This window comes from Poecile atricapillus, chromosome 7 (genome assembly GCF_030490865.1).
Source record: "Poecile atricapillus isolate bPoeAtr1 chromosome 7, bPoeAtr1.hap1, whole genome shotgun sequence".
Lineage (NCBI taxonomy): Eukaryota > Metazoa > Chordata > Aves > Passeriformes > Paridae > Poecile > Poecile atricapillus.
In genome coordinates this window covers 21,036,076-21,063,144 of record NC_081255.1, presented here as the reverse complement: position 1 = coordinate 21,063,144, position 27,069 = coordinate 21,036,076, and the positions used below count along the sequence as shown (strand labels likewise).

General features: G+C 37.2%; 1 protein-coding gene across 1 annotated transcript in view; it reads left to right on the top strand.

Moving 5' to 3' along the window:
- The window catches only part of ADGRL2 (adhesion G protein-coupled receptor L2), a 389,045-nt gene that overhangs the window by 193,099 nt on the left and 168,877 nt on the right, over positions 1-27,069 (top strand). Inside the window, exon 3 of the mRNA XM_058842492.1 lies at positions 19,042-19,083. The gene's annotated coding sequence lies outside the window, so the exon portion shown is untranslated. The remainder of the gene's footprint in view (positions 1-19,041; positions 19,084-27,069) is intronic.

The following is a 27,069-nucleotide window of genomic DNA, read 5'->3' as shown; positions in this document are numbered from 1 at the left end:
TATAGAAATGTGTTACATGTATATACCTTTTTGTTTACTCTCCACCACTTTACCGCAGGAGAAGAGGCTTTTAGGAGGGAAGGTGTTAAGCAGCAACCTGCTCATGTTTCAGCTGAGGGGTGTGCTCCCCTCAAGGAACAAGAAGGCAGCACGCTTAACTTATAAATATCTCCTCTGCCTCTTTCTGTTCGAAAGGCCAGTGCTGCTGGGGCTCAATCACTGGTGGATAGGCAACCTTTCCTGTCTGGCAATGGTAAACAATCCTCAGCTTTTACCTTCTCCTGCAGGAGTCTGAGAGCATTAGCTGCATGGCAGACCAGTGCTCAGGACAGAAGGGAGCTGTCACTGCTTTTGTATCTGCAGAGCACAATTACCTGCATTCCCTTAGCCCTGCCTGCCTCACTAAAGGTGTTCTTTACAACTATTTCACAAAAAAAAAAAAAAGAGATTTGTTTCCTCTTCATTTATTTACATGTAATGCTTACCTTGGCCAGTGTGGCTGTGGTTTTTAGAGCAGGGTTTCTTATCTCGACCAGTAACCTGGATGATGCTTTAAAGAAGCCAAGTAGTTCCTCACAGCCACACATTCCTTCAGTGGCTCAATCGGGATCACAGTCAGGGTGCTCTTACACCTTTCTTCTCCCCATTTAACCACACGGCCTCCCTCACTGCTGGCAACATGAATCTGAGTTACACTGGCTGGGAAAACCGCAGCAGACAAGAAAGCAAACAGTCACACCTCCAAAGCCTTGGGACCCTGGGGGGGCAGGGCAGGGTTAGCAGCTGGTTACAGGTAATGCATCTTTTCACCAGGAAAGGTCAACTTAATGGGAGATCCCCATCAAAAATTCTAACTCAGTGCTCTGAAGCTGTTTTGAGCCCCTAAAGAAGGTTTTCAGTATCTACATCCTCCATCTTTAGTGTTATAATGTTTAGAAACTGATTTCCTGGAGCTTTAGGTAAGACACCAGGTATCTTGGCTCCAATACAGATTTTTAGAACTTGAGTTGATATGGGAATTTTGTGTTGTGCTTTCCTTATTTTGTGTATTGTTAAATTATACACTTTGAGGTACTCTTATGATTAATGTTATTTACTCTCAAATTCTTGTGAATGTTATTTTGAAGCACTTCAGATATTTTCGTTTTAATGACACATGATGATAACTTCAATTATTAAAAAATACATCCTTGTGAAAACCTAGTGATGTCTTAAGAATCCTGGAGTTCTTCAGAAAAACTATAAGACTATAAATTAAAATAACATCTAGGCTAATTGTGAGTCAATGTAAAAACTAGCCTTTTAGTTTGCTGTTCAAAGGCAAGTGTTTTCATTGTGTGATGTTAAGAGGAAAATAATTTAATTGATACAGCAGTTTTAGAGCACAGAGGGCAGAACCACACAATTTTTGGTAAACCTTTGGAACAGTTACGAAAAGCAGTTCCACAAGAAAAAGAAAAAAGAAGTTATCACTTCCTTGATATAAACAGTGCTAGTATCATGTGTTAGCAGTATCCCAGATGTTAATTACAGAATCTTGAAGGCTTTTCACTATTCTGTAAGGAGTCAATTCAATGACCTGAGATCAGATGAAATATGAAAAGGCTTCTTAGCCTGCCTTTGTACCTTGAAGGCGACACTTTCAATCGGCGGAAACCAGTACATTGATTTACTTATTAGGAAGTTATTAAACAAGAGAACTCCACTGTGAACCATCTATAGAACAAACTAATCTGGTTTCCAGGAGAGATGACCATCTAATGTCTGAAATTCACAAGACAGAAGGAAATTTTTTCTGATGTATAGATACATACTGATGCTGAATGACTGTTAAAAAGGATCACAAGATTCACCCAAGCTTCTCTTGCTGATAGAATATATTATGTCAGTTTTGGAGAAGAAAAGGGGATTTAGGGGAAACCACACTGTGATTTTTATGGGTATCAACCAAAATACACAATATTACAAGAAACAACCCAGAAGAAAACTTGTTAAACAGCCCAGAAGAAAACTTGTTAAAAATTCCACCAAACTTCAGTAAAGCATTGGCACTATCAGTGAATTTACCTTAATATGATGTTTATACAGTATAATCTCAGACTTAACAGTGATTACACAACTTTAGGCAGATGTTTTGTAACAAAGTTTTGAGTAAACTTCAGTTGCAAGAGTCCTCCCAAGCATCTTAATTTAGCTTTACTGTAAATTTTCTAGATTGGCTTATTATTTGGAAAAGTCCAAATTAAGTTTAGATAACAATAAAGTCATAGAAATCATATATAATTGAGGGATTTCTTCCATTCAGCTCCCTTATTCATCCAGTGGTTTCTTTCTGGGCTCCCATATTCAGCCAGTTTGACTGTGTACTTGAGAAGACCTCAATATGTCACTTTGATATCAATTTTAGAATAGGGTCTAGATTTCCTCTTATCTCCTATCTCACTCACCATCCTCAGCAATTTACCTAAGAAAGCAAAACCAGGGAGGAGACAGTGCTGGCAAGCAGATACAGCATCAAGGTGCTGCAGCTCCAGGTGTACCTGACTTGTTGGCTGAGCACCATTTCACCTTTTTGTGCTGCCATTTCTATGACATTTCAGTTACCTGACTTCATCAGTACCATGCCTTGTGATCTACACGTGGAGTACACTATGAAAGACAGATATTATTTATTATGAAGGCTATCTCTTCAGACAGTAAATATTTTCATTAAAATTTAGTTAAAAATAATTTTAAAATTTTTCAATCTCTCTTTTTTTTCTTTTTTTTTTTTTTTTTTTTTTTTTGTGTGTGTGTTCTTTCATTAATCTCCAAGTGGCTGTTTTTAATTTTGTTTAATATGATGAAAAACAAGTTAAGAAGCTAAACCAAAATAGAACATTCTTTAGCCTTCATTGTACCTTTTTAGTCAAAAACATGATTTAAAGAAAAATATGCACATTTTTCTTTATCTTTTGAGGCAGTTGGTGAACATAAAGCAAAAAGAGAGAAGGCAGAATACAGAACAGTAAAGAGGTTAATGATTAGGAAAGTTTAAGAGACTTACTAAGGTAAGTTAGAAATACTATTTCTTTACTTTTTTTTTTTTTTTATATATGTGTGAATGACAAGAAAGAAATACAAACCTCAGGTCTAACCTGTTGAAAGCTCAAAGTATGCAAAATACCAGCAGTAGAAATTGTGTTCAACAAAAAAAATGAAAGAGATATGACAAAGGAAAATACTAAACTCAAAAAAAAAAATTATATGCATTTATGTTTGGAAAAGAACAAAACAGAAACAAAAAGACTGTGATTAGGAAAAACTATTCTTAATTTCTAAAACTGAGTAAATGATGAAGGGTTAAGTATTTTTCTTGATGTTTTCTGATATAAGCTGAGTAGTTCAAAAGGAGGACGAATTTTTTAGGAGCAAGAACTTTTCAAATCTTTTTTTTTAGCTTGTTAGTTTTTGTTGGGTTTTTTGGTTTCTGATCTAGTGTTTCTTAGTCCTTTTGCTTGTGTAGATTCAGAACAAATGCTTGCCATTTTTCTGCCTTGAACATCTACATAGCTACATTGTAAAAGATTTTTATGATATATGGGGTTAATGAATGTTGTATGTATAGGTATAGAATTTTGAGACGATCGAAGAGATGGAAAGTCATTCTGTAATTAAATGAACTATACTTATTTTTGAATGGAATCCTAGTTCTAGCATTTTCTAAACAAATTATTGCATGGAAAACTGCTGAGATTCTATCATCAGAACAATGTTTACCAAGAGCTCCCTGGAAACACCTCTGATTACTGGTATTCAGGCTGAGGTTTACAGCACCCTTTCTGGTCTGTGGGCTTTGCTGTGGACCTGATGGATGAAACAAATGGACACTGCTTAAGTTCAATTTTTTTAATGAAAGGATGTTCACATGAAGTTAACAAAAAAAAAAAAAAGCAGTGCTATTTATACATTAGACAGACCACATCTGAAACTCCATTTCATATACAAATTTTTTCAGCTTTTCATAATACCCATAGGCCCACTACTTCTGCAATATATCTTTGTCTGTATTGATAGTTTTATTACCAGGGGGGACTGTTTGATTCAGGTTTCACAAAGAAGGTAAGATTTTAATTGGGATAGATTCTTCATAATGAAAGGTTCCATTTAATAAGTTATTGTATAGCTAAAGCATTATATGTCGACATAAGTCACTGTGTTATATCAATGTTTACTGTGAGGCTGATGAGGCAGGGGAACAGGATGCCCAGACGGAAAATTTGTGGATCTCCCATCCCTGGAAGGCCAGGCTGGATGGAGCTCTGAGCAACCTGGTCTAGTGGAAGGTGTCCACACCCATGCAAGGGCTTTGGAACTAAATGGTCTTTAAGGTCTCTTCCAAGCCTAACCATCCTAGGAGTGTGTGATCCCATGATTGTGTGGCATGTATTGGTACAGTGGATAAGACCTGACTGCACACATTTGAATAGAAAAGTAGCACTATATCCATGAGTTAAATAACAGCTTACGATAGGGATAGTTGTAACTTCCAACACTTAGCCATAAACATAATTTTCTTATATCAAGGAAAATCCTGGGGAAATTTATACAGCTTTTAAGAACAAAGATTTCAGTAAGCCTTTGCTAAACTTAACTCAAGGTAACTGTGAGCTGTGTGGGTTTCTGTCCTGCAGTGACAGACCGTGTCACAGAACCCTGTGTAAGTGAGAGCAATCTCCCAGGGCTGCTGCAGCCTTGCCTGGGTAAGGCAGCTGGCAGAAGGGCAGCAATGGCCTCCCAGCACAATGTCCTGCACAATTCAGCTCAGAATGACACAGGTGCTACTCGGGTCCAGCTGCAGACTCCGTGGCTCTTCGCTGCATCTGTGAAAGAAATTGTAAATGCTTATCTGCAAGAAGTGGAGAAACAGCAAATATATTCTATCTCTATAATAGATTGAAAAAAAATTAAGAATTTTAGACTAAAATTAGATTTTTAAAAAAGATTTATTTTTTTTTTTTGTTAACATGCATATTTAGATTATTACTTAATGCTGAATCTGTAACATAAAAAATACAACCCAGCTGAATAATACTGTGTCCAGTACTTTGGGGGTCATCCTTGTGGTTTTTTGGTGATTTTGTGTAAGTTTGTTATGTACTATTATTTGATTAAGGTTGGACTTACAGTGATCTGGCTGCCTTCTCAGCACTGAAGAGAGCTGAGATACACCTTGCAACTGCCTCTAATGTATTCCAGTATTTGTGTGCTTGTTACACTGGTTATGACATCTGGTTCTTTGCCAGACATTTTGTGTGGCATTGCTGTACACTTCATTCTCAAAGCGCTGAGTGATATGGTCATGAAAAAAGCCTCCTCTTTGCCCATTTAAAAAATCCCAATCATATTAGAGTTGTTAAAATTTATGCTAAGTCTATTCAGTGAAACATAAATAGTCATCACTTGGAGAACTTGCTGTGCAAGGCATGATCCTGCAATATGCTAGGCTTTTCTGAGATAGTCTCAGCACCCTCAACTTTTAGTGAGTTGCCTGATGCTCAGCACCTTGTCAGATCTGGCCTCTGAGAAGGAGCATAAAAAGACCCAAAGCAAACTGGCAAATACTCAGCTGTTTGTTGTACAATTCTTTTTTTTTTTTTTTCTTTTTTTTTTTTTCTCTCTCAAAAGTAGCAATTCAAACAAAGGATTAATTTAGAAAGAAAAAAGATAATTAAAATTGAAAGAGGAGAAACTAAGGTTGTGTGAAAAAGAATGTTAATAACAGTATTTGAAGAGGCAGAGAAATTAGAGAGATAGAAAACCTGATTTTTCTTTAAATAACATTGGGAAGGTTATAGATGTTGTTTAATATTGTCCTTGAATATTTTGCAAGTGGCACAACTACTTCATGAGATGCCAATTGCTGAAATACAGAGTTGTGATTTAAAGTGACAATGTCACCTTAGTTTTAGTCCAAGTGATGGATTTTGCTATGAAATGGGTTTGAAATGGTTTGAAATGGGTATACCAAGCCTAACATGGAAAGATGTGCTTGCATTTGAGTTCATTTCAATTAAAATTAGTTTTGTTAAAAGTATCACTCCAGTAACTTTTTATGAAAATTTTATCTCCTCTAATGTGAACTCAAATGGGCCTTACAAGACACCAAGTACTCAGGAAGAGAGCTGATGCATCCAGATAGCCAAGACAGACAGCAAAAATCACAAACTGTACGGAGTATCTCTGGACATTTCTTTTCTTTTTAACTGAATGGATAAAAGAAAATAGACAAAAAGCCTTTTAAAAATACAGGAAGCATATTCTTAATTGCTTGCACCTGGTTTATGTGAAAAGCTAATATGAAATCCTGTAATATTGACTGATATCACTTTCCTTTCATTTTTTATTATGATAAACTATAAAAATGGCAAGATGGTAGAATAGGAAGCTTTAAGTCTTTATTCGTTGGCTTTTAAATTGCAGATTGCATAGTAAATCAACTTAATTTATGTACTATGTTTATTGGTAAATTTTCTGGATTCATTAAACCCTGAAACTGCATTTGTATAACAGAATATGGCCTCTTTTCCTGGCTTTTGAGTCCATTTCCAAGCTGCATAGACCTCTTTGAATGTGTTAAAGTAGTAGCCTCATTTAACAGGGATATTTCATAAACCTTTGAAAGTGTATCATTAAAAGGGACACTATCGATTTGAAGTTTTTCACAATGATCAATTAAATTATTTTTTTAAAAATGTGGAGGGTTTTTTTTCTAATTCCTAGAAAATATCTAGAATTCCTTTTTTTTTCCTTTGTGAATGCTTGGAAGCATCATTCAGAAGACCAGAGAATATTGTCATCATGGCCAACATCATTAATCATGAATACTTTCATATTCCCCCTCACATCCTTTCGCCTTACAGGAACTCAGCCCAATGCATTCAGCCAGCCTGACTCCTGCGAATCATTTCAGCATTGCTTTAAAACTTTGAAATCTGACTTTGCCACAACATTGTTCTGTGCACTGTGGTTACTTTTATTCTTTGGTGCCAGTTGTTTGGAGAGGATTTGTAGGCCTGAGCTTTCCAGCAGAGCCCTGCCTGCAGAGCCCACCCTGCCAAGCAGCCTTTCAGCCACGGGGCTGTGACAGACAAGCTCTGCCAGATGCCGTTGCCATGATTTCAGATATTCATGCTCACAGCTGTCCATCTTACAGTTCTGCTGGAAATTACTGTCAGCCTGCAGGGACGAGAGAGAGGGGCATGTGTCTGTACTTGAGGCACCTACATTCACACCGCCTGCTAATTTAAACTGCCAGGGAAAAGCCTTTTTGCCCTGATCCACGGGCCTGTCGAAGGGATTGCAATCTTCCAGGGGAGGGGCAGGGTGTAAGGCTGGGAAGTGGTAACATCCAAAAGCGTGGCAGCTTTTCAGTGTATGTGAGCAAGAGCATAAACTACTTGCGCTAAGTAAACAGGAAAAAATGGAGCAAAAAAAAGGTCAGCTACTACTGCATGACGAGTTTTTAGATGAGAAAGTAGCATTTGAGTTCCCAGTGAATTTTTAATAGCTTGGTGAAATACATTTTGTTTTCCCAGTAAAGTTGCTAAACTGTGAATATTTTATCCAAGCGATTAACGTAACTTTCTACTCTTACAAATTAGGCATAGAATATTTAAATATAAGTGAGAGAGGGAACACTAGATATGATAATATCTGACAATGTGTTTCGAATTACAAGCAAAGCATGTGCATACATATATGAATACAGCTGTGGTTTCTCTTCAGCATTAGGTAATGTTCTTTTAATGAAAGAAAGGAGTGAAAGCTCCTGCTATTCTCTTCAAAGGAAGGGCATTTATATATTTTATATAGCACTCTTTATACTGCTGTGTTATGGTATGTAATATATTGGAACTTCTCAGCCTGTGATAGACCCCCAAAGGGTAGACATGTAGGTCTAAGAGATGAAAAAAATCAAAGACATGATCTCTTGACAGAATTATATAACCTTCTCACACTGCCTCTGAACTTCATTGAATCCTGGAGGTGACAGAAAGTTGGCAGGCTAAGTAGAAGCAGCTGCTGGTGATGGCATGGCTGAGATCTATGAATCTATTCAGTGTGATCAATGGCTGAATGCTCAACAGCCCGAGCCATTGATCACCACACCGACCCCAGCTCCTGCTCAGTCCAGCAGGCTGCTGGGGAGGCTTTAAGAAGCAGGGAGTGGAAAATGGAAAGCAGGACATAAACAGCAAAGAGAGGAGAAAGACAGAGGCATGAGCCCTCATAAAAGCTATCCAGGAAATTGCAAACTCAATCCTATGTGCACGGTACTTGATCACAAGGAAGTTTTGCTTTAAGGTGCATACCTGGAGAAATGCTGAGAAATTCTGTTCTCTACATAGTCAGGGAAGCCTACCTTCCATGGAATTTCAATAAATGCCAGAGGTCTAGTTTCGCCATGCACCTTTGACTGTCTCAGCTATAATATACACATGAACATGGACCTTAGTTTTAATACACTTTTCTTTAAAGTGTTCTTTAAAATATTGCATGTAATAAAGAAAATACCAACACGCAGTATATGCCAAATTTTGCCAAAGAAGGCAACAATATAGAAAGGGTACAAGTGAGTTTTACTAAATGCATTCTATTCATACTCAAAAATGCATTAACAATTGAATTGTTTCACAAAAAGAACTATTTCAGTGCAGTTGCATCATGAAAACTTTGTTAGAATAGCAGAATAGATTCCCACATGCTTTAAGTCTCATAGGATTTATCTAATTTTCTCAGTTCACTAATAAAAATATATTTTACAGCTTTTAACTGCAAAACTTGGAAAACTCAAATGGTCTGCAAAAGACCAGGCTGGGTTCCTTCTATCTCATGCATTTTGTTATTTCTAAAGATGCTCCCAGTTAAACATTAGCAGTTTTTCTGCTACCCTTCATTGGGATGATGCGGTTTTATTATAGTACAGAATTTAAATGCACTGTGATTGCATACATTTCATTGTTGATACAGTAAGTAATGCCAAAAGATAATTCTGTTCACTCCATCATAAATGGGAATAAAACCACTTTTTCCACTAAAGTAATCATACATGAATGTGGATATGCACAAGGGGCCTGATCCAAAAGTAAAAGTCCCAATAACTAGAAACCTGGATTTACTCCAAAGAGCAGATTTGTTGAGAAAAACCAGTGCATTTTACATTGGTGCTTTTAAGCATGGAATTGTCCTATAAAGGCAGAAGTCTTTGAGGCTATTGGTTAATTTACGGTTAGATTTGTTTCACATAGACCTATCCTGAAGGAAAATTAGTTTCATATATACAAATTGTTTAGTTTCACATAGAAAAAAATATATCAATCTCAGCTACTTGCATTTAATATTCATGAAGTGGTGAAAGTGCTGACCAAGCCACTTTCTTGTCCAGCCACTAGTCACGGCTAACCCAAGAGGTCCCAGTTAACAAGAACTTAGCAGATATGACACAAACAGCTGGAAAGGAGAATCCAGGGAATTACAGGTCTGTCGGTCTGACCTCAGTGCTGGGGAAGGTCATGGAGCAGATCATGTTTAGTGACATCAGACAGCAGGTGCAGGACAATCAGGGGCTCAGGCCCAGCCAACGTGGGTTTATGAGAGGCAGGTCCTGCTTGACCAACCTGATCTCCTTCTATGACAGGGTGATCTGCTCAGTGGATGAGAGAAAGGCTGTGAATGTTTTCTGCCTAGACTTTAGTAAATCCTTTGACAGTTTCCCACGATGTTCTCCTGAACAAACTGCCTTCCCATGGTGTGGATGGATGCTCTCTTTAACTTGGTTAAAAACTGGTTGGATGGCTGGACCTAGAGAGTGGTGACATCCATTTGGTCACTGGTCACTAGTGGCTTTCTCCAAGGGTCAGTGTTGGGAACAGTTCTGTTTAACATCTTTACAGATGATCTGAACTTGAGGACTGAGGGCACCCTCAGCCAGTTTGCAGACACCACCAAATTGTATGGGAGTGTTGATCTGCTGGAGGGCAGGAAGGCTCTGCAGAGGGATCTGGATGGGCTGGATCCATGGGCTGAGACAAACAGTGTGAGGTTGAGCAAGGCCCAGTGCTGGATCCTGTGTTTGGTCACAACAACCCCATGCAGCACAACAGCCTTGGGGCAGAGTGGCTGGAAAGCTGCCCAGTGCAGAAGGTCCTGGGGACGCTGGCTGACAGCAGCTGAACGTGAATGTGAGCCAGCTGTGCCCAGGTGGCCAAGAAGGCCAGTGGCATCCTGGCCTGTAGCAGGAACAGTGTAGCAGCAGGACCAGGGCAGGGATTGTCTCTCTGTGCTCAGCACTGCTGAAGCCACATCTCAAGTGCTGTGTCCAGTTCTGGGCCACTCATGACAAAAAAAGACATTGACGGGCTACTGCTAGCCCAGAGGTCGATGGAGCTGTATCAGAAGTCTTATGAGAAATGGCTGAGGGAGATGGGGCTGTTTAGCCTGGAGAAAAGGAGGCTCAGGTGACCTGACCATGCTACAACTACCCAAAATTTGGTTGTGGATGTGTGTGGGTCAGTGTCTTTTGACAGTACCAAGCGATAGGACAAGAGGAAATGGTCTCAAATTGCACCAGGGGAGGTTTAGAGTGGATATATTTCTTCACTGAAAGGGTGGTCAGGCATTGGAACTGGCTTCCCAGGGAAGTGGCTGAGTCACCATCCCTGGAGGTGGTTAAAAAAGCATGTAGATGTGGTACTTAGGAACATGGTTTAGTGTGGACTTGGCAGCACAAGGAAAATGGCTTGACTCAATGATCTTGAGGGTTTTTTCCAATGTAAACATTATATGATTCTATAATACCAATTAGATTGTATGACTGCACTTGGAGTCAAAATGGTCGAAGCAGAAAAGATGATTAATTTATATTTTCACCAGGAGAAAGCCACATCCTATTTGTTGTGTTATTCTGACTCCTGCATTAATTCTTTTTTTTTTTTCTAATTTTCACGTGTTTCCTTTCATTATATAGCAGTTGGATTATAAATATAGTTATTAAAATATAGTTTCCAGGTACAAAGAATCAGAAGAAGACATGCTTTCTTTTGTCCTAGTGGAAATTGGGAGCCTTTCCAGTGGTAGGATTGGCATTACAGTATTGTGAAAATGAGACAGAATTATATTCCTAATCTTTCTACCTACCATGGCTTTATATCCTTGTCTCCATGTCCAAATGTTCTTTCATTTTTGAGCACTTCTAAATCAACAAAGATGCATTGTCATGGTGATAGCTGTTGGATAGGACTGTCATGAAAATAACTGAATTAACTGGTTTGAGTACATTTCCTTATTTCATTATGTGACTGTGATATTGAGCCATGTCATTTCTCTTTCTCGGTGCATAACACCTAATAATTTACACAGCAAATTCTTTTGCTGTGAGATACATTGTTTTAAGGCTTGAATGAAGGCAAGTAGTAAACCTAACAATTTTTCTCACAAAGATGAATAATTATTCAGTTTGATCACCTTCACCTCTAATGAGTGAATCCCTTTGCACCTGTGTAAAATGTGATTTTCAAATCCAAATTTAGTATACATTTAACACATTCTACTACTACCATAGTTGTTTATGATTCTGTTTTTGATCTCAGTATACAGACCTTCGGCCATGTCAATTCTGGACATCTCAGGTATCTTTATAGGGTCTCATTGCATCCACCAGTACAAAAAAAACCCTCTTGCATTTAGCTTTAGAAATACTCTTATCAGGACAATTTTTTCTTTCTTTACAAAAGTTCTCAAAGTTGATCTGGCATACTATACTAATTCCAGATGTTAGGAGATGTGCCTGTCAGCTAATCTACCTGTCAAATTTCTGTCAAATTTCTGACCGGGGTAGATATCTCTCTTTCTGGGCTCTTCTGTTATGTATTCCCTCCATCCCTCTGCATTCAATCCTGTAGCTTAATGCATTTTACAGAAATTCTCTTCATTTTTATCTTACAGGCAGAAAAAATATTCATGTCATTTTGCTTGAAATTCACACCACTTATATGATTTTTTTTAATTGCATTTCCTGCAGCAGAAATGAGAGCACAGTCTGTTGGCCCAGAGGAACTCTAGGACACCCACAGCTGGATAAATTCCTGCTGTTCACTTCTGTCTTGCCTGTAGGCATTTTTTAACAGTTTTCAGTTCACGTGCACTTTTACCTCTTGTTTAATTTTAATTTGTCTTACAACATAATAATACCTTTGGGAGTTTTAGTGCTACAGTAAGAGCATACATAAATTCTGTGTATACATGTACATATGTATGTGTGTGCATAACATACACAAAAACTGAGCAGTGCCTCCCCTGTAGTAGTTCTAGCTTGGTTAAGCTTTTAAAAAAATAATATGGTCACTTGCATAAACATAGATTAGGCTTTATAGAAAGGGTGTTTAAACTCGAGTAGAGTTGAAACTAAGTGTCTAGAGAATTGAGCAGAAACTGCTGCAAGCAATATACCAAGCAGGGAGTCTTTACCCCAAGGAGAGGAAGGAGAAATTTTTGAGCACCTGGAAGTGGGAATTAAAAAAAAATAAAAGCCTTCAGAGTTTTACTCAGCTTTTGAATTTTCCTGTCATCCTACCCTGTCTCCCTGTCACACAAATTCCTCCCTGCTTTGGCAACCATATGAGAAATGGACCTGCAGCAGCTACAGGTGGAACCTTCCTCTTCCTGAATACAAGATTTGCAGGCTGCAAAGAGCCAGGGTCAAGGAAAACAGGCACTTCTCCTAAGAAAATGTTTGATTTGGTCAACCAGGAAGATACTCTGTGATGAATACCTGGATCACAGCAGCTCTTGGAGAAGTGGGAGGGACAACTGCTGGGCAGAGGGAGGATGCCAGGAGCTCTGCTTATCCTGGAGGGAAACAGGAGAGTTTTTAAGTTATAAAGAATGTAGTTTATTATACTCAGAATGAGGGAAAGGGTGGGGTTAGGTTAAAGCAGACTAACAAAAAAATCTACTTAGAGAAGGAATGAAAGGGGGGAAGGAAACAAATTATTACTGAAAAGTAGAGGCAACCCGTAGCAAAAATTTGTAAACTGCTGATAAGAAATGTAGTGAGAACTGTGTGTCCCCTACAGAACTTTGTGACATACCTTAGTTTAGAGATTACATTGTATTGAACTCTACCGTACCCTGTGGAAATCACATCCTCACCCAAAACTGTTTTGAAAATGTTTTACTTTTGATTATTTCACATAAAAACAAACAGGTAAAGGGCTTAATAAAGTTTAAAGTACTTCAGCAAGTCTGCTTTTTGTATAGGTAACTTATTCCTAACATTTGTTTGGTACATCTTCTGTACAATCCTAAACAACTGTCAAGAGGATAGGGAAATATGTTCCAAAACTGGAATTTTTACACATTTACATTAAAAAGTTTTGGGCACACAAGGTCAAAAAAATGTTCTTAAGTGACATGACGTTGTTCTATGAGGGTTTTTGCAATATCTGTGTCCTAGTTCCAGCCAGAACAGGGTTAATTTTTTGCAGTAGCCAGGAGGAGCTTGGCCAGGACAAGGAGGTTATTCCATACCACCTCACATGGCCAGGGGTTTGGGGAGAGGAATCTCTTTTCCAGAAGGCAAGGAAGGGCTTGCAGGGTGGCTTGCAGGGGGGTGTGGCTGCAAGTCAGGTGAGCATATTTGCATGTGAATCACTCTCTGTTTTGTACATTTTTATTATTGATATTGATGCTACTGTTCATTTTCTTTCATCACTGCCATTTCCAGTAAATTGTTCTTATCTCAACACGTGATCTTTGCCTTTTGTGCCTCCAGTTGCAGGGCAGAGGGGAAGGTGTAGGTGGGATTACCAAATTGGAGAACACCCTTCCTAAAGCACAACAATCTTTTACAGATTTTCTAGTTTATAAAGTATTCAAACAAGGAATATATTTTTTGGCCTAAATTTCCAATTGTATAACATAAATAATTTCAGCAATAAAAAGTTATTTTTATAAAGACTATGTAACAGCTTCTCAGCTGGTGAAAATCAACATAGTTCTTCCCAAGTTATATGAATCAAAAATCAAGTGGGAGAAATTATACTGAAAACATTTTTTAATCTTTACTTTTTTGTAGATATCAAAACTTTTATGTTTAAAGTTTTGGGTTCTTTAATTTTTTTTTTTTTTTTTTATTTTCTAATACAATTTCATAATCTGAATTTTAAAAGATCTCTTCATCCCCTATGGCAGAGTTGTTTGTTACAGATTGTGTGTAGTTATATACAAAGTTTCATATTAGATATACAAAGTTGCAAGGAGATACTTATTTTAAACTAGTGAGAGCAATTCTGAAAACTGAAATAGCTTTTATTTATAAGGTTAGACCTATAAATTTCAAAGACTTATACATGTATGTCTCCAGAAGTACTCATGTGAAAAGCATTTTAGATTCTGTAACTTTTAGCTTTTTCTTTAGAAGCTAGAGAAAATAACAGCTTCACTGGCTGATTGGGAGACAGTGCTGTCATATGATGTAGGCCTGCAAATGTTGGGCTTTGGTACCTGAGCTGGAAAAGTCTCCCCAGATTCATAAAAATATCCAATGTATCATGAACTTCCTTGTAATTTATGATCAGATCCCCTGTCAGGTATGGAAAGCACAGTGGGCACAGCTTTTCCTGTATTTTCCTAATAAATTGACACTATATATTTTTTGGTATCGTGAGTTATGAAGCCTCTAGAAAATCTGCTGTGACTCAGATGGAGATAAACCATAGAAAGTGACTTCATGGTGCATGGTCAGACTTTGTTATCATTGACAAGATGTGGAGTGTTCTGACTCTGACTCCACCATACCTCTCCGGAACAAAATGGTCTAAGACAACTCTGTACGAGGATTTCCAAAAATCTTTGGGACAGCAACAATCTGAGAGCTTATTAAAAAGTGAGGTGTGATAGTTGATTACATGCAAACATATGAACAGCTGTGAAAAATACATGTAGATCAAAAAACAGTGTAGAATATTTTCTTTAATGCAAAAAAGCAAAATTGGATATCTAGACAATCTTCAAAATATGCAGAATTACATTTTAATGTTTTATGCCTATCTCTCTTTCCTAAATGTTTGACTATAATCCAAACAAATTCAATCCTTCTAATGCATTTCCATGTTTTTCACAACAGACACTAATGCAGCATTAGGAACTTATCTCTGTTTGCCCTTTACCTTGATGGTGACATGTTTGCAAACCAGACGATATTCTATGTCAGAAATATCAAGATTTCCCATAAGCTGAATTTAGTAATCCTCATGCACTTTTAGCTTCCTGACTCTTTTTACTGTCTGCATTTCAATAAGGAGTCCCTACTATCTGCTCATCACTTCTAATTACTTTTATTTTAGCCCATGTTCCTGGTTTCTGGGCCAAGAACTTTAAAGAACTATGATGTACTCTGACGAAGCATTTAATCAGGGCTGAGTAATCCAACAAAAAGCTTTTCAGGGCAGGGTGGAATATGGGAGGAACCATATTGTCTGCCCAATTATTATGTTTCCTGTTGTCAGCCCTGAAAGAGTTCCTGCAGGGACCAGAAGACCTGCCCATTGCTCGATGGGAAGAGTTCCCGAGTAAGCAGAAGCCTTGTGAAAAGGGAGTGGTGGCAGAAGACAGCATAAAATCAGCGAAGTAGGGAAGAAACACTGGTAGGGAAGCACACACACTTTCCAACTCCTAAAGCTTTTGTCATCGGAGTGCAAAACTCTCTAGAAATCTTTGTGGCTATGGGTGAGGGGCAGAGGAAACATAACCATTAATTCCTAAGAGGTGTTATCAGATGCATCAGGGTTTGGCTATAAATTTGACTACATTGCTGTGGTGCACAGAGAAATGAGTGAAGAAATATCTGATTAAAGTGTACATTGCTGCTCAGGCAACTGAATGTTGCCATAGCAATTGAGATGAAATGCGCAAAGAAGTGAGATAATTAAATCTAACCCCTTTAGTAGTTTTGATAGTCAATGTACTGCCAATAGGAAAAGTTATCTACAGTGTTAAAGATAAAACATACTCCTTGTGGAAGTTCTCCTTGCTGGTATTTTGTTGCTCTCTTTTAAAATACTTTGCTTCAGGTACCTAATTTGAATGTTCTCTTTAATAATCAAATACAGTTTTGACCTTGGTCAAAAGCCTAGGACTTTTGCTGACTTACTGTACTGTGGGAAGCGTGTACACAGAATATCCAGAAAGTTTTATTCACCCTTCCTCTGTGTGCAGTACAGTAAAACCCAGGCTGTCACCTCAGAGCTTACAGTTCAATAATATCTAGAACGTGCTGCCCTCTTCAGGAGCCCGTGATCAGAAATGGGCAGTTTTGTTTAATGCTCCAGAAACTGGAGTGAGCAAACAGGAGCTACAGGGCTGATTTTTTTTTTTTTCTTTTTGACATTTGTAATGCCAGTGTCAGAGGCACTTCAAATAGTTATAACTTAAATAGACAAATTATTTTTGAGAAAGGAAATCAAAGACTTGTTAGCATGTCTTTAAATCTGAGAGCTGGGTGATCATATACACACCCAGACAGTTATTTATTTCAGAAAGTGAGAACAAAAGGCAGGAGAAGCCTTGACTCACTTCTTCTAAACTAATAATTCTGTTGTGCAGAGCAGCAAATAACTTGTTAATCAAAATTATTTGTGTCCAAAGAGTTCATACATTAGCTATCACACTAAACTCAATTTCAGCTGCTCTGATCATCTGAAACCATCTGTGTACTTAAACCATGATTTAGTAGAACATTAGAACATACACTTTAAGCACAAACACTGCTGTGATGCCTTCAGGAGGACACTGGTGTGAAACTCGTGTATCAGCCTGGTGGATTGCATGCCTGGCTGATAGGCGGAGTTTTCAGTTCATAGCTTACAACACTCTAAGTCACATTCTAGAAACTAAATAATTAAGCAGTTAAGAACTAGAGACAAAATCTTTCGCGAATATAATTCCTTTTGAAGTCAATGGGAACTTTTGTTCATCTATGAAGTAGTGACATTTTATTGGTTTACAAAAAACTTTGGAAAAAGAAATCACAGCTTTGTGGCAAGGGGACTTAAAAGCTGTGTGAGGAAAGGGAACTATTACTTTGCTGAATTGAAGGGATTTTTTTAGTAAGAGTCCCAAACAGGCAGTTGATAGATGTGTACCTCACTCAAACAGCGTGTTTGCAAACTCAGAGGGCTGAGGAGCAGGGATCTCTGGGAAGCACACAGAAGTCAGTGCTTTCTGGGAAACTTGGCTCCACTGAAGCAGATGGCCAAAGGATTCATTTTGAGCTTACATGAAATATTGCTTGTTTGGCTGAGAGGGATCCTGTTTTCCTGCATTTTATAAAGGGAGCAAGAGAAAGATCCCGTGTTAATCAGACATGAGGCACTTTGAAGAGGGTGTAGCCCATGAAGAATTGAGAAAAAGTGACTTTTTACACCACCTCTGTAGATGCTGAGAGTCAAGGCTGCTACAGGCCAATGAATCCTCAGTGAAATAGAGCAGCCCTCAGGGATTGTTCTAATTTACGTGAGCTTTAGCCAGGCTCCCTATTTTGTGCTGCGTGCAACCTAGATTAAGTCTGAATTTCTGCAGCACTGCACACCCTGGAAAGTCCCTTTTTGCCCAAGGTAAACTCATTGAACAGAAATAGCTTCTTCACCGTACTGTGGAATTCTTCCTTATCTGGAGTCTCCCTTGCCTTGAAATACCTATAGTTCATCCAGTGGTACATGTGTCATGATGAGAACCTGGAATTGATTTGTCATTTATTCCAGTTTTTACTTTTCCTCTTTAAAGGTAATAGTCCTACTTAGCCCTCAACTGATTTTTTTTTATTTATTTATTTTTGTAAGTGGCTTTTGACTGTATCTCTTGGTTCTAGTAACATTTTCTCAACATAATATTTCATTAAATTCCTTAATTCTCTCCCTTACATGTTTAATTTTCTCAAACAGTGAAAACAGTTAAGAATAATAAGTGGGTTTTAAGTGTTCTTCCTACTGTTTTACCTCAGAAAACTATATATGGAGGCAGATTCTGTACCTAAGTCTGGCCATTACAGCAGGAGTAAAGTTGTATTCTGTGTGAGAAATGATCACAGAATTTAGCCTATTATTCTGAAAACTTTTTATTCTCAAAGTGCACAATTGGTAGGTATAGCACATGAAATCACAGAGAAGTCTCTGTGTAGGTACTCAGTGAAAGGGATCACTCCCTCTCTCTGCTCAGCCTTTAGTACAGGGAATGGTAGCAGTGATTCATTTCTTTCTAAAGGAGACAGAATAGCCATGATGTCAGGTATAAAACAGACTGAAAGGGATCATAGAAAAGAAGGAAGTGAAGAGAGTTAACTAGTATCCATTCTTTCATTTCCCCACCACGGTTAAAGCATGCTGATGAGGTGTGGGCTGTACTCCGTACTTCCTCAGGACCCCGGTCTGACCACTGCACACCTAGAACTCGTGAGCAGTGTTATACTGAAGCAAAATGTAAAGGCTGATCAATTGTTTTAATGGTAATGGAATTTCCTCAATACTAATACAAATTTCTCAGTGAGTTAGGAAGAAAGCCTTTAACATGTCATTGATAATTGTCTCTTCTGATCATAACCCTGTATGCTCATGTTTTTTCCTACTCCATAGCAGAGTGACAGCAAGCCCGTGGTTTTATTTTTAAAAATACGGGCACAAGTCGGATGCCAAGATCCTATGTCTGGATTTTGTGAACACTATGCAGATAAATTCCAGCTGGCATGCAGTTCTAAATACAGATATGCACAATAACGTGTGTTTTTTTCCTAATCCAGTACCTGCTAAGTACATGTAATACATATTTGAAACTGCATTAAACTATTGATCTATGATTTGAACATGAATTTTCTTTCTTTTCTCTCTTTTTTTTTTTCTCTTTTTTTTTTTTTTTTTTTTTTTTTTTTTGATGCTGGTGCACTGTTTGGCAGTTGGAATCCCTGCAGATAAGAATATAATAACTAATAACACTTTCTTTGCTTTCTAGGGTCTTTATGGCAGAATGATGGATTCCATCTTTTCCAGAATGGTAAGCAAAAAGCTTTTTCTGTTTCTGATAACACAGAGCAGAAGGTAAACTCTTGTAAGAAAAGATTGCCAAATTGCTTGAGAAATAACTGTACTTTTCAATTTCATAATTATATGGCTTATGCAGCTGAAAATATTTGAATATTCAAATCCTGTAAACTACCTAGAAAAGATTTGCAGAACATTATGCTAATTATTCAAAAGGAAATATGGGAGTATGTAACATCCTTGTTAGGAATGCTGATGGTCACAGAATGGTCAACTATTTATTTTCAATAGCAACTATTTGTAATGTATAAATTCCCTTAAACATAACTGTCTCTCTTTAGGCTGCGAAGGGGTGACTTTCATAATGTGTTACTATTTGGACTGTAAAAAACTGATCTTTATTTATGTTTCACTAGAGCTTTGCTGTATGTGTGAATTTAAAAATATGTAGTTTGCAAACATAGACATCACTTCTGCATGCTATCATGTTGTTTTAAAAAGAAAGATGGTTTCATCTTTCATTCTTTTTATTTTTTTTTATGAAAAAGTCAGTATTTATTTTGCCCCTTGATCATAACATTTTTACAATCAAATCAAAAGAAAAATTCATCATACTGTGTATGTAAAGGTCATCCTAAAATAACACTTCTAAACTACTGAATCCTGTGAGTACTTTGCTAAGGAGAAATGTTTTCCAACAGGTCTTGGGGATTCACTTTACAAAAAATATCCTTTCCCACTACATAAAAATTGTAGTCTGAAATCAACATAAAACTATCATGAAGTGAAACTACTGTGGAAGCTAAAGTAGAAAGAAATATGACTTGAAAAATATCTCATTGGAGCACAAGTTCTGACTTAAAATGTGATTCTTAGTGTTACCCTTGAAAGATCTTCCATCTTATCCCGAAAAGAACTCAAGACTCTTTGAAAAAAGGAGATTAATCACAAAATTTAATGCATCAAAGCTTAAAATGATGATTTAAAATATGTGGGACTGATTTTTTTGTTATATCTGATAGAAGCAGGATCAAAATTGCCAGTGTTCAAGAAAACTAATAGCAAAACACAAGTTCTGTGATACCTTTAAGAATTATTTCTGATCAACACTGAGGGTTAGTTTTCTTTTTTGCTAGGAAAGTAAAACCTGCAGGTGAAGCTGTTTTGATGCACTTGGGTTTGACCTGTAGCTCTACCCCTCTGATAACAGCAATGAGGTGTACTTTGGCAGGGTCTGTAATGCACTTTTACCTGCCTGCTAGGAGGGAAAGAATGGGATATTTCAGAACTATCATGCCTGCAGATCCTTCAGGGGCATATCTGTGATTAAAGAAAGGGAAAAGTCATGTTAAACTAGGGGTGGGGGGAACGTAAAAAAAGAAAAATAAAAGAACAGTCCAAACAGGCATGAGAACTACATTTAACCTCTTTCATCCACAAACATAAAAATGTTCAAGAAGAACTCAAGAGTCATTTTTAATCTAAAAGATTAACTATGTGACAGTTAAGTATGTTTGGGATTAAACCATCAAAGGGCCTGCCTCTATTGTGTGTGTTTGCCTGTTAGCAGTGGGCCCTTGGCACAAGGATTGTACGTAGGTTGCAGCCACAGACAGACACTTGCACTGCATACACCCTTCTCTGCAATGTTCATTAGACAAAAATATTGTCAAAGGTAAGTGTTTACCAGCAGCTTTAGTCTACTTAAAACCATTTTAGCCTAAGGCTGATTTTGTGAAGAAGGCTTGGGGGAAGGGAAGAAGAGAGACACAGCATTTCATTTTTTCATGGAAACAAATGTATTCAGCCAGTATACTGATCTGAGGTAATTTTTTAACTGTAAATTTGCTTATTAAGTGAAATTATATTCATTTTTATTTTTATGCCAAATGTGTTTTTTCACTATAAGTGAAGCAGATAGGACAAAAGCTTGTATTTTAAGGGTTTCTTCCACAAGGACAGTAACAGATTATTTTGAGTAGAATTAATTTTTATACATATAACCATGTATGCCTCAAAGAATTTTCTCTGACCTGATCAGGAGTCCAAGGCTACTCTGTTGATTATGGATTTTCTTTATATAAATATTATTTTAAATATAAATATATTTTCAAGTTGGGTATCTTTTGTTTAAGGAATGGGAAGCTGAGTTTCGTCACATTACTTCCTTTTAACACAGCAAGGCTTTCTCTAATCTTAAAACCAATATAAATATCACAGAATAAAAGAAATTGTTGAATATATAATTAATATCACTTTAAGAAAGTACAGTTGCCTTCTCATTTCCAACTCTACCTCCGCTTAATGTATTAAGATTAAATTCACATTACTATGAGCAGTAAGATCTAGATTTTAATATAAAAATGGACTTTTTTCTATATATGTTAATAAATTATCTGTTATCTCAAATTATTTCTAAATATGTGCCATTTTGTGGTTGCATTTCATCAAATATATAAACATTTTGTTATAAATCTTTAATTCCGCAAATTTTAATATATGGAAAGTCATGTCAAATTAACTGAGAACATAAAAGACCCACTAACACACACGGAAGACAGCTGCAGCTAAAAGCTGAAGAAGACAAAGAAATAGTTCTCACTTTCTTCTCAATTAAAACTCCGCAATTATTCTTTGAGATTATAGATCTCTATTGGGATTCTGGTTATACAGAACTTTTTGGTTCATTTCACAGGAACAATATTCATCTTAATTAGCAAAAACAATTGATGGGTTTTTCTCTTCTTACAAGAGGGAGTTCACTTGGTGTACTGACTACGAGTAGTAGATTATCCTGATAAATGAAAAGTTCTTGTCTTTCTGAACAGCAGCTGAATATGTTAGCTGTCTTCAGCCTTGTAGCTTCTTTGTTAGACATCACCTTGTTGAGACAGAATGACTTTCGTGGTAAGTGGTTGACCCGATTTTTTGTCTGGCACCCTAACATTGCTGGGCATTATGCCAAGATGGATTCTGTAGCTATTTATGACTACGTTCAAGGTTCCACTATGCAAATCACAACTATTAGCCAAAAAAAGCAGAGCAGATTTGTTTTTTAAATATTTCCATAACTCACAAGGTCAAAGCATTTGTTTTCACAATTTTAAAATATAGTTTTGTAAGTAATGATCAGTAATGTTAAAGCGACTGTCACCTTTAACATTTTATTTAGACTGATTTAGACACTACATAAACATTTTTCCTCATGTGTTACAAAATACTTGTATTTTGCACGGGAAGAAGAGACATGAGTTGAAGTTAAAAAAAAAGTGTCTCATTTTATCTGTGTGTGACCAGCTTAGCCACACCAAACAGAACCAGAATTACAGTAAAGTAAAAGGAAGATGAACTGTGACAAAACGTATTTGGAGCGTGCAGCCTTCCTCCGAGGCTGCCCTGATGCAGCTGCCTGAGGGAATGGCACAGAGGGGCAAGGAGCCTTCCCTGCCCGTGGTCTGGGCACACCCTCATTGCCTGCACCTCCTTGCTGGGCCTGAAACCAGGCCTGAATCCCACACAAGTCCCTAGGCAGGCTGTATTCACAATCATTTTTGCCTGACATGTGCCAGACCTAAATTCATCCAGCGTCTCTCTGGTGGATTCTACTTGCAGGCAGGTACAGGGCACAGTGGCCCCCTGGATCTGTGTTCTTGCATCACGCACTGAAATGGTGGTGGAGGTGGTTTGCTGGACTTCAGCTTGGAGGGTTCTGTGGGGTTTGGTGCTCTCCCCCCATTCCCATGACATTCAACCCCCACCAAGACTGAAAAAGTAAAAGTTCTGTAATTTCAGAAGGAGGTAGTGCTACAAAAGTTCTTTGGGATAGGTTTGCCATTTGCTCTGTGTGCTCTCCAGTGTCTGTCCTGATTTGAATCCTTTGGTAGTCATTGCTATCATCCTGCAGAGTAGCTGTTGTTTTGTCTCAGTTCTACAAAGTAATAATGAAAACATATTTACAAAACTAGCAATTGTATACGTTGTGTAGTAAGAAATGTGTCTACAGAAAATTGAAATGTGATTTAAACACATATAAAAATGATTACTCGTAAGCAGAAATTGAAAAGAGGTTATGTGCACAAGTTACAAGATGGATTTTAAAGATGTATATCTCTACCGTATCCTAAATTCCTGACAAACCTAACAAAAGTATTAATAAACCTTATACACATATCAACAAACTTATCTATTAAAAATACTCAATTACAAAATAATAATTCCATTCATCCAACACTTAAAGATTTTTTGACAATATAATACAAGCAGGTAATAGATAATAAATAAAACAGAATATAGACACATGGGCATAATGATAATATAGACTATATATAGTAGTCAATATACTAAATTCATACATTTCCTCTTAAAGAAAAGGGAAGCAGATTTAAAACCAAGCAGAGTCAGTTTTCTAATAGGGGTTTGGATTAAGTCCTCAGACAGAATCTGAGGTGGGAGCACATGTGCCTTCATCAGACAAGCATCCTTCACATAACACCAAGGGTGGATAAAGGTTGCTTAATTCATTGATTGTAATATAAAATAATTAACAAAGCTGAACTGCTGGTTCAAAGTGTTTCTTTGACTAAAATAAAGGGTTAACATAAAAACCCTAAACCAGATAATTGTTTTAACAGTTTTCTTTATAGTTGTAAAAAAGAAAGCATTTTCTAAATATTCTGTTGAAAAACTCTGTGAGTTAACGGTGGCTGAGAATAGTTTTCATTTGTGCAATGCTTTTTATTCATCACCTGAGTTCTGTGGGTTGTGGTGAAATAATGTTCTTCAGCAGAGGGGAAAGAATTATGGGAGAAATGTGAATGAGTGTAGAATAAGACCAATTAAGATAAAGTAATTGGTCAAAGTCTGATTTCTTTGTTATAGTTACCATCCACTCAGGAGCACGGCTCATTGATCTTAGCGGGGTTATTTCCCTTAAAAACTGCAGGACTAAGAGTGTAGGGCTTCCTGAATCATCTGTAACAGTCTAACCCCATAATTCTAACAAGGTGCAAAAGAGGCTTCCAACAAAGTAGGGAAGATAGTTTAAAGTGGGACAGAAAAAATATACGTTGGATTGGGAATATGGAGATTTTCCATCGAGTTCATAGGATTTGTACAAAGAAGTAGAATTTGACCCTTATTAATACAATACAAATCCTTGGAATTTGTTCATTGTTGAACTTCTGTGCTTTAGCCAGTTCTTTTTTAGAGTCCCTTCTCCAACGAGAGTCACAGAGCCATGTGTTAAGGTAAACATTAGCAACTCTGTCCACAGTCAAATCTAAATGATACTTTAAAAATGAAATCCAAGACATTAGCAATGAAAATACGTAGCATGTATTTGTTTCCTGGGAACCTACACATAAATTGAATTCCACTGAGCTGTACTTACACAGAACAGAATTCAATTAAAAAAAAAAAAAATCCACCTGAATTCCATGCTGTGAAAAGCCTTTGCAAATATCTTTTAGGGACTTTGGGTGTGGGGCCTGGACACAGTTTTATTTTATTTTTTAATGGAATCAGTTTTAATGTCTAAGGTTATTCTTTACTTGCCTCAGCTGAACGGTTTCCACATATAAGGCAACGGAGGACAACTCGTTATTAAAGAAGTCAGCAGGTGTCCTGTGCTCTGAAACATATTAAATAAAGAACTCAACGGGATCATGTTGACTGTGAACTCCACAAAGAAATTAAATAATGAAGACAGCAGCTCTTCGATGAAGACAGGTTCTCATAAGTAAAAAAGTCTTGTCACAAGGTGGAAAGTTCTACATGTTTTTACTATCTATAGATAGAATAGAATAGAATAGAATAGAATAGAATAGAATAGAATAGAATAGAATAGAATAGAATAGAATAGAATAGAATAGAATAGAATAGAATAGAATAGAATAGAATAGAATAGAATAGAATAGAATAGAATAGAATAGAATAGAATAGAATAGAATAGAATAGAATAGAATAGAATAGAATAGAATAGAATAGAATAGAATAGAATAGAATAGAATAGAATAGAATAGAATATCTAATCAATTCTGGCATTTTCTGAAAATGGGAGGTCTGTAGATTTGAGACAATAAAACTTTCTGACTGGAATCTTATGCAATGGAGAGTGATCAGAATAGCAGGAACTGAATAGTGCAAATCTACTCTTCTATTCACACCTTCATTGCTCAACAAAAGAGCCATTGCAAAATGGCCTTGTTATCATTCTCAAGTTTGTTGAAGTGTCTTACCCATGTCGAAATTAATATGAAGCACTCCTGCAAAATACAAATAAAAAAGGGTCCATCGTAATTTTAGTTAGTAACTTTATATGTATGAAGCCTTCCTTTAAAACACAGTCCCCTTTTTGATTTAAATGTATTTTTGGATAAGATCACTTTAAACCTTATTAGAAAGGTTAAGAAGTAATACAAGCACAGTTTTGAACTTCCCACTTATTCTGAGTTGTTGAGTAATTGCACCAGATAAATGTTTTTAGAGTGAGCTTTAATATAAGGAATCACAAAATTTATTGGGTGTTAATTTATTAAAAATTTTGTCATGCAATAATTGTTTGAAGAAAATTGACAATTAAGAAGCCTGAGTTTCTTTTTGAAGAAAAATTAAACTTGATTTAATTCTCTTCGGAAAAATAAAAGTGAACTTCAATAGAAGTAAGTCTGGGCAACTCAGAGTTGATTGGAAAATAAATTATCCTAAGTGCATCCAGACTCACTGAGCATCTTTTAGAAACAGAGTGTTCATAATGAGCCAAAGTCTTCTGACAGCTTAATATGACTTTAAAATAACTAATAGGAAAAAATATTGCAAAACCTTTGTTGACCAGGTGTTTTCCCTCTTTATCAATACAATATATTCCTATAATGGCCATCCCATGCTCTGTCATTAAAATGTGAGTTTTCCTTTCAGGTGCTTTGTCTCAGACATATGGCATTCTCATCTGCAGTTTTTACCTCCAGCCTTCCAAGTTAATCACACAGGGCTTCTTGAAGAACAATTTGCTGCAAATACAATTCCACAATCTGGGCCTCAGTGAGTTAGTATGAATTTATCAAAACAATTAAAAACTTCTCCAAAACTCCCCACTAATTTTAATATAAAATGACACATTTCCCTATATTGGTGATTTCTAAATTAATATTGTTGTTGGGAATAAGTACCTGTAGGGCTGTGGATATGGTCTTGGTTCAGCAGAAGTTTTCCGACCTAGACTTGTGTGTTTGCAGAAGAGGGGATCCAGCTTATGTTAAGTTATGGGTGATAAGTATGAAGTTCTGATGTCCTGATGCCATTCATTTTTACCAATAATTTATTCCATATCCTTACTCATTTTTTCAGGAAGGAACGAAACAATTCTCAAATACTGATTCTTCCCTAGACACAATGTAAAGTTGAATTAATTACAGTGTTTGCCAATCCCTTGTTGTCAGCCTGATGCCTCGTGTCTGGGTAATTGTGTTCTTAACAGAAAAATTTCCTAGAAAGTTCAGAGGAAACCACAAAATTTCTCCAGTTATATGCACTTCAGCCTCAATACAGGATGAAAAAATCTTTCTCCTACCATTTTTTCATTCCAGTTGGCATTGCCAGATCCCCTAGAAAAACCATGCATAGCGATCCTTATCCTTCCTTAGATGAGACATGTGCAGGAGTCTGCCTGTGTCAGGAGCTCTGCCAGCGCTCCAGCCCAGCACCCAGGGCGCAGTGCAAGGATCCCTGCCAGGGCCACACGCAGGAGCTGTCAGGGGGCACTGCTGGAACCCCAACCTGAGCACTGGGCTTGCAGCTCCATCTGCACGAGTGTCTAACGCTGCAGTCCCACGTCTAACAAAGTGCAGGAGTGTGGGAGCTTACCCTTGGAGATCCCTTGAGTGAAGCACAGATGGCAATCTCTAAGTGCGTTGGAAGAGCGAGTGACCAAATAAATTGAATTCATTCAATCGCTTTCAAGACATGTCATCCTTGTGTAGCGTTTTGATCCCGTGCTTGAGTA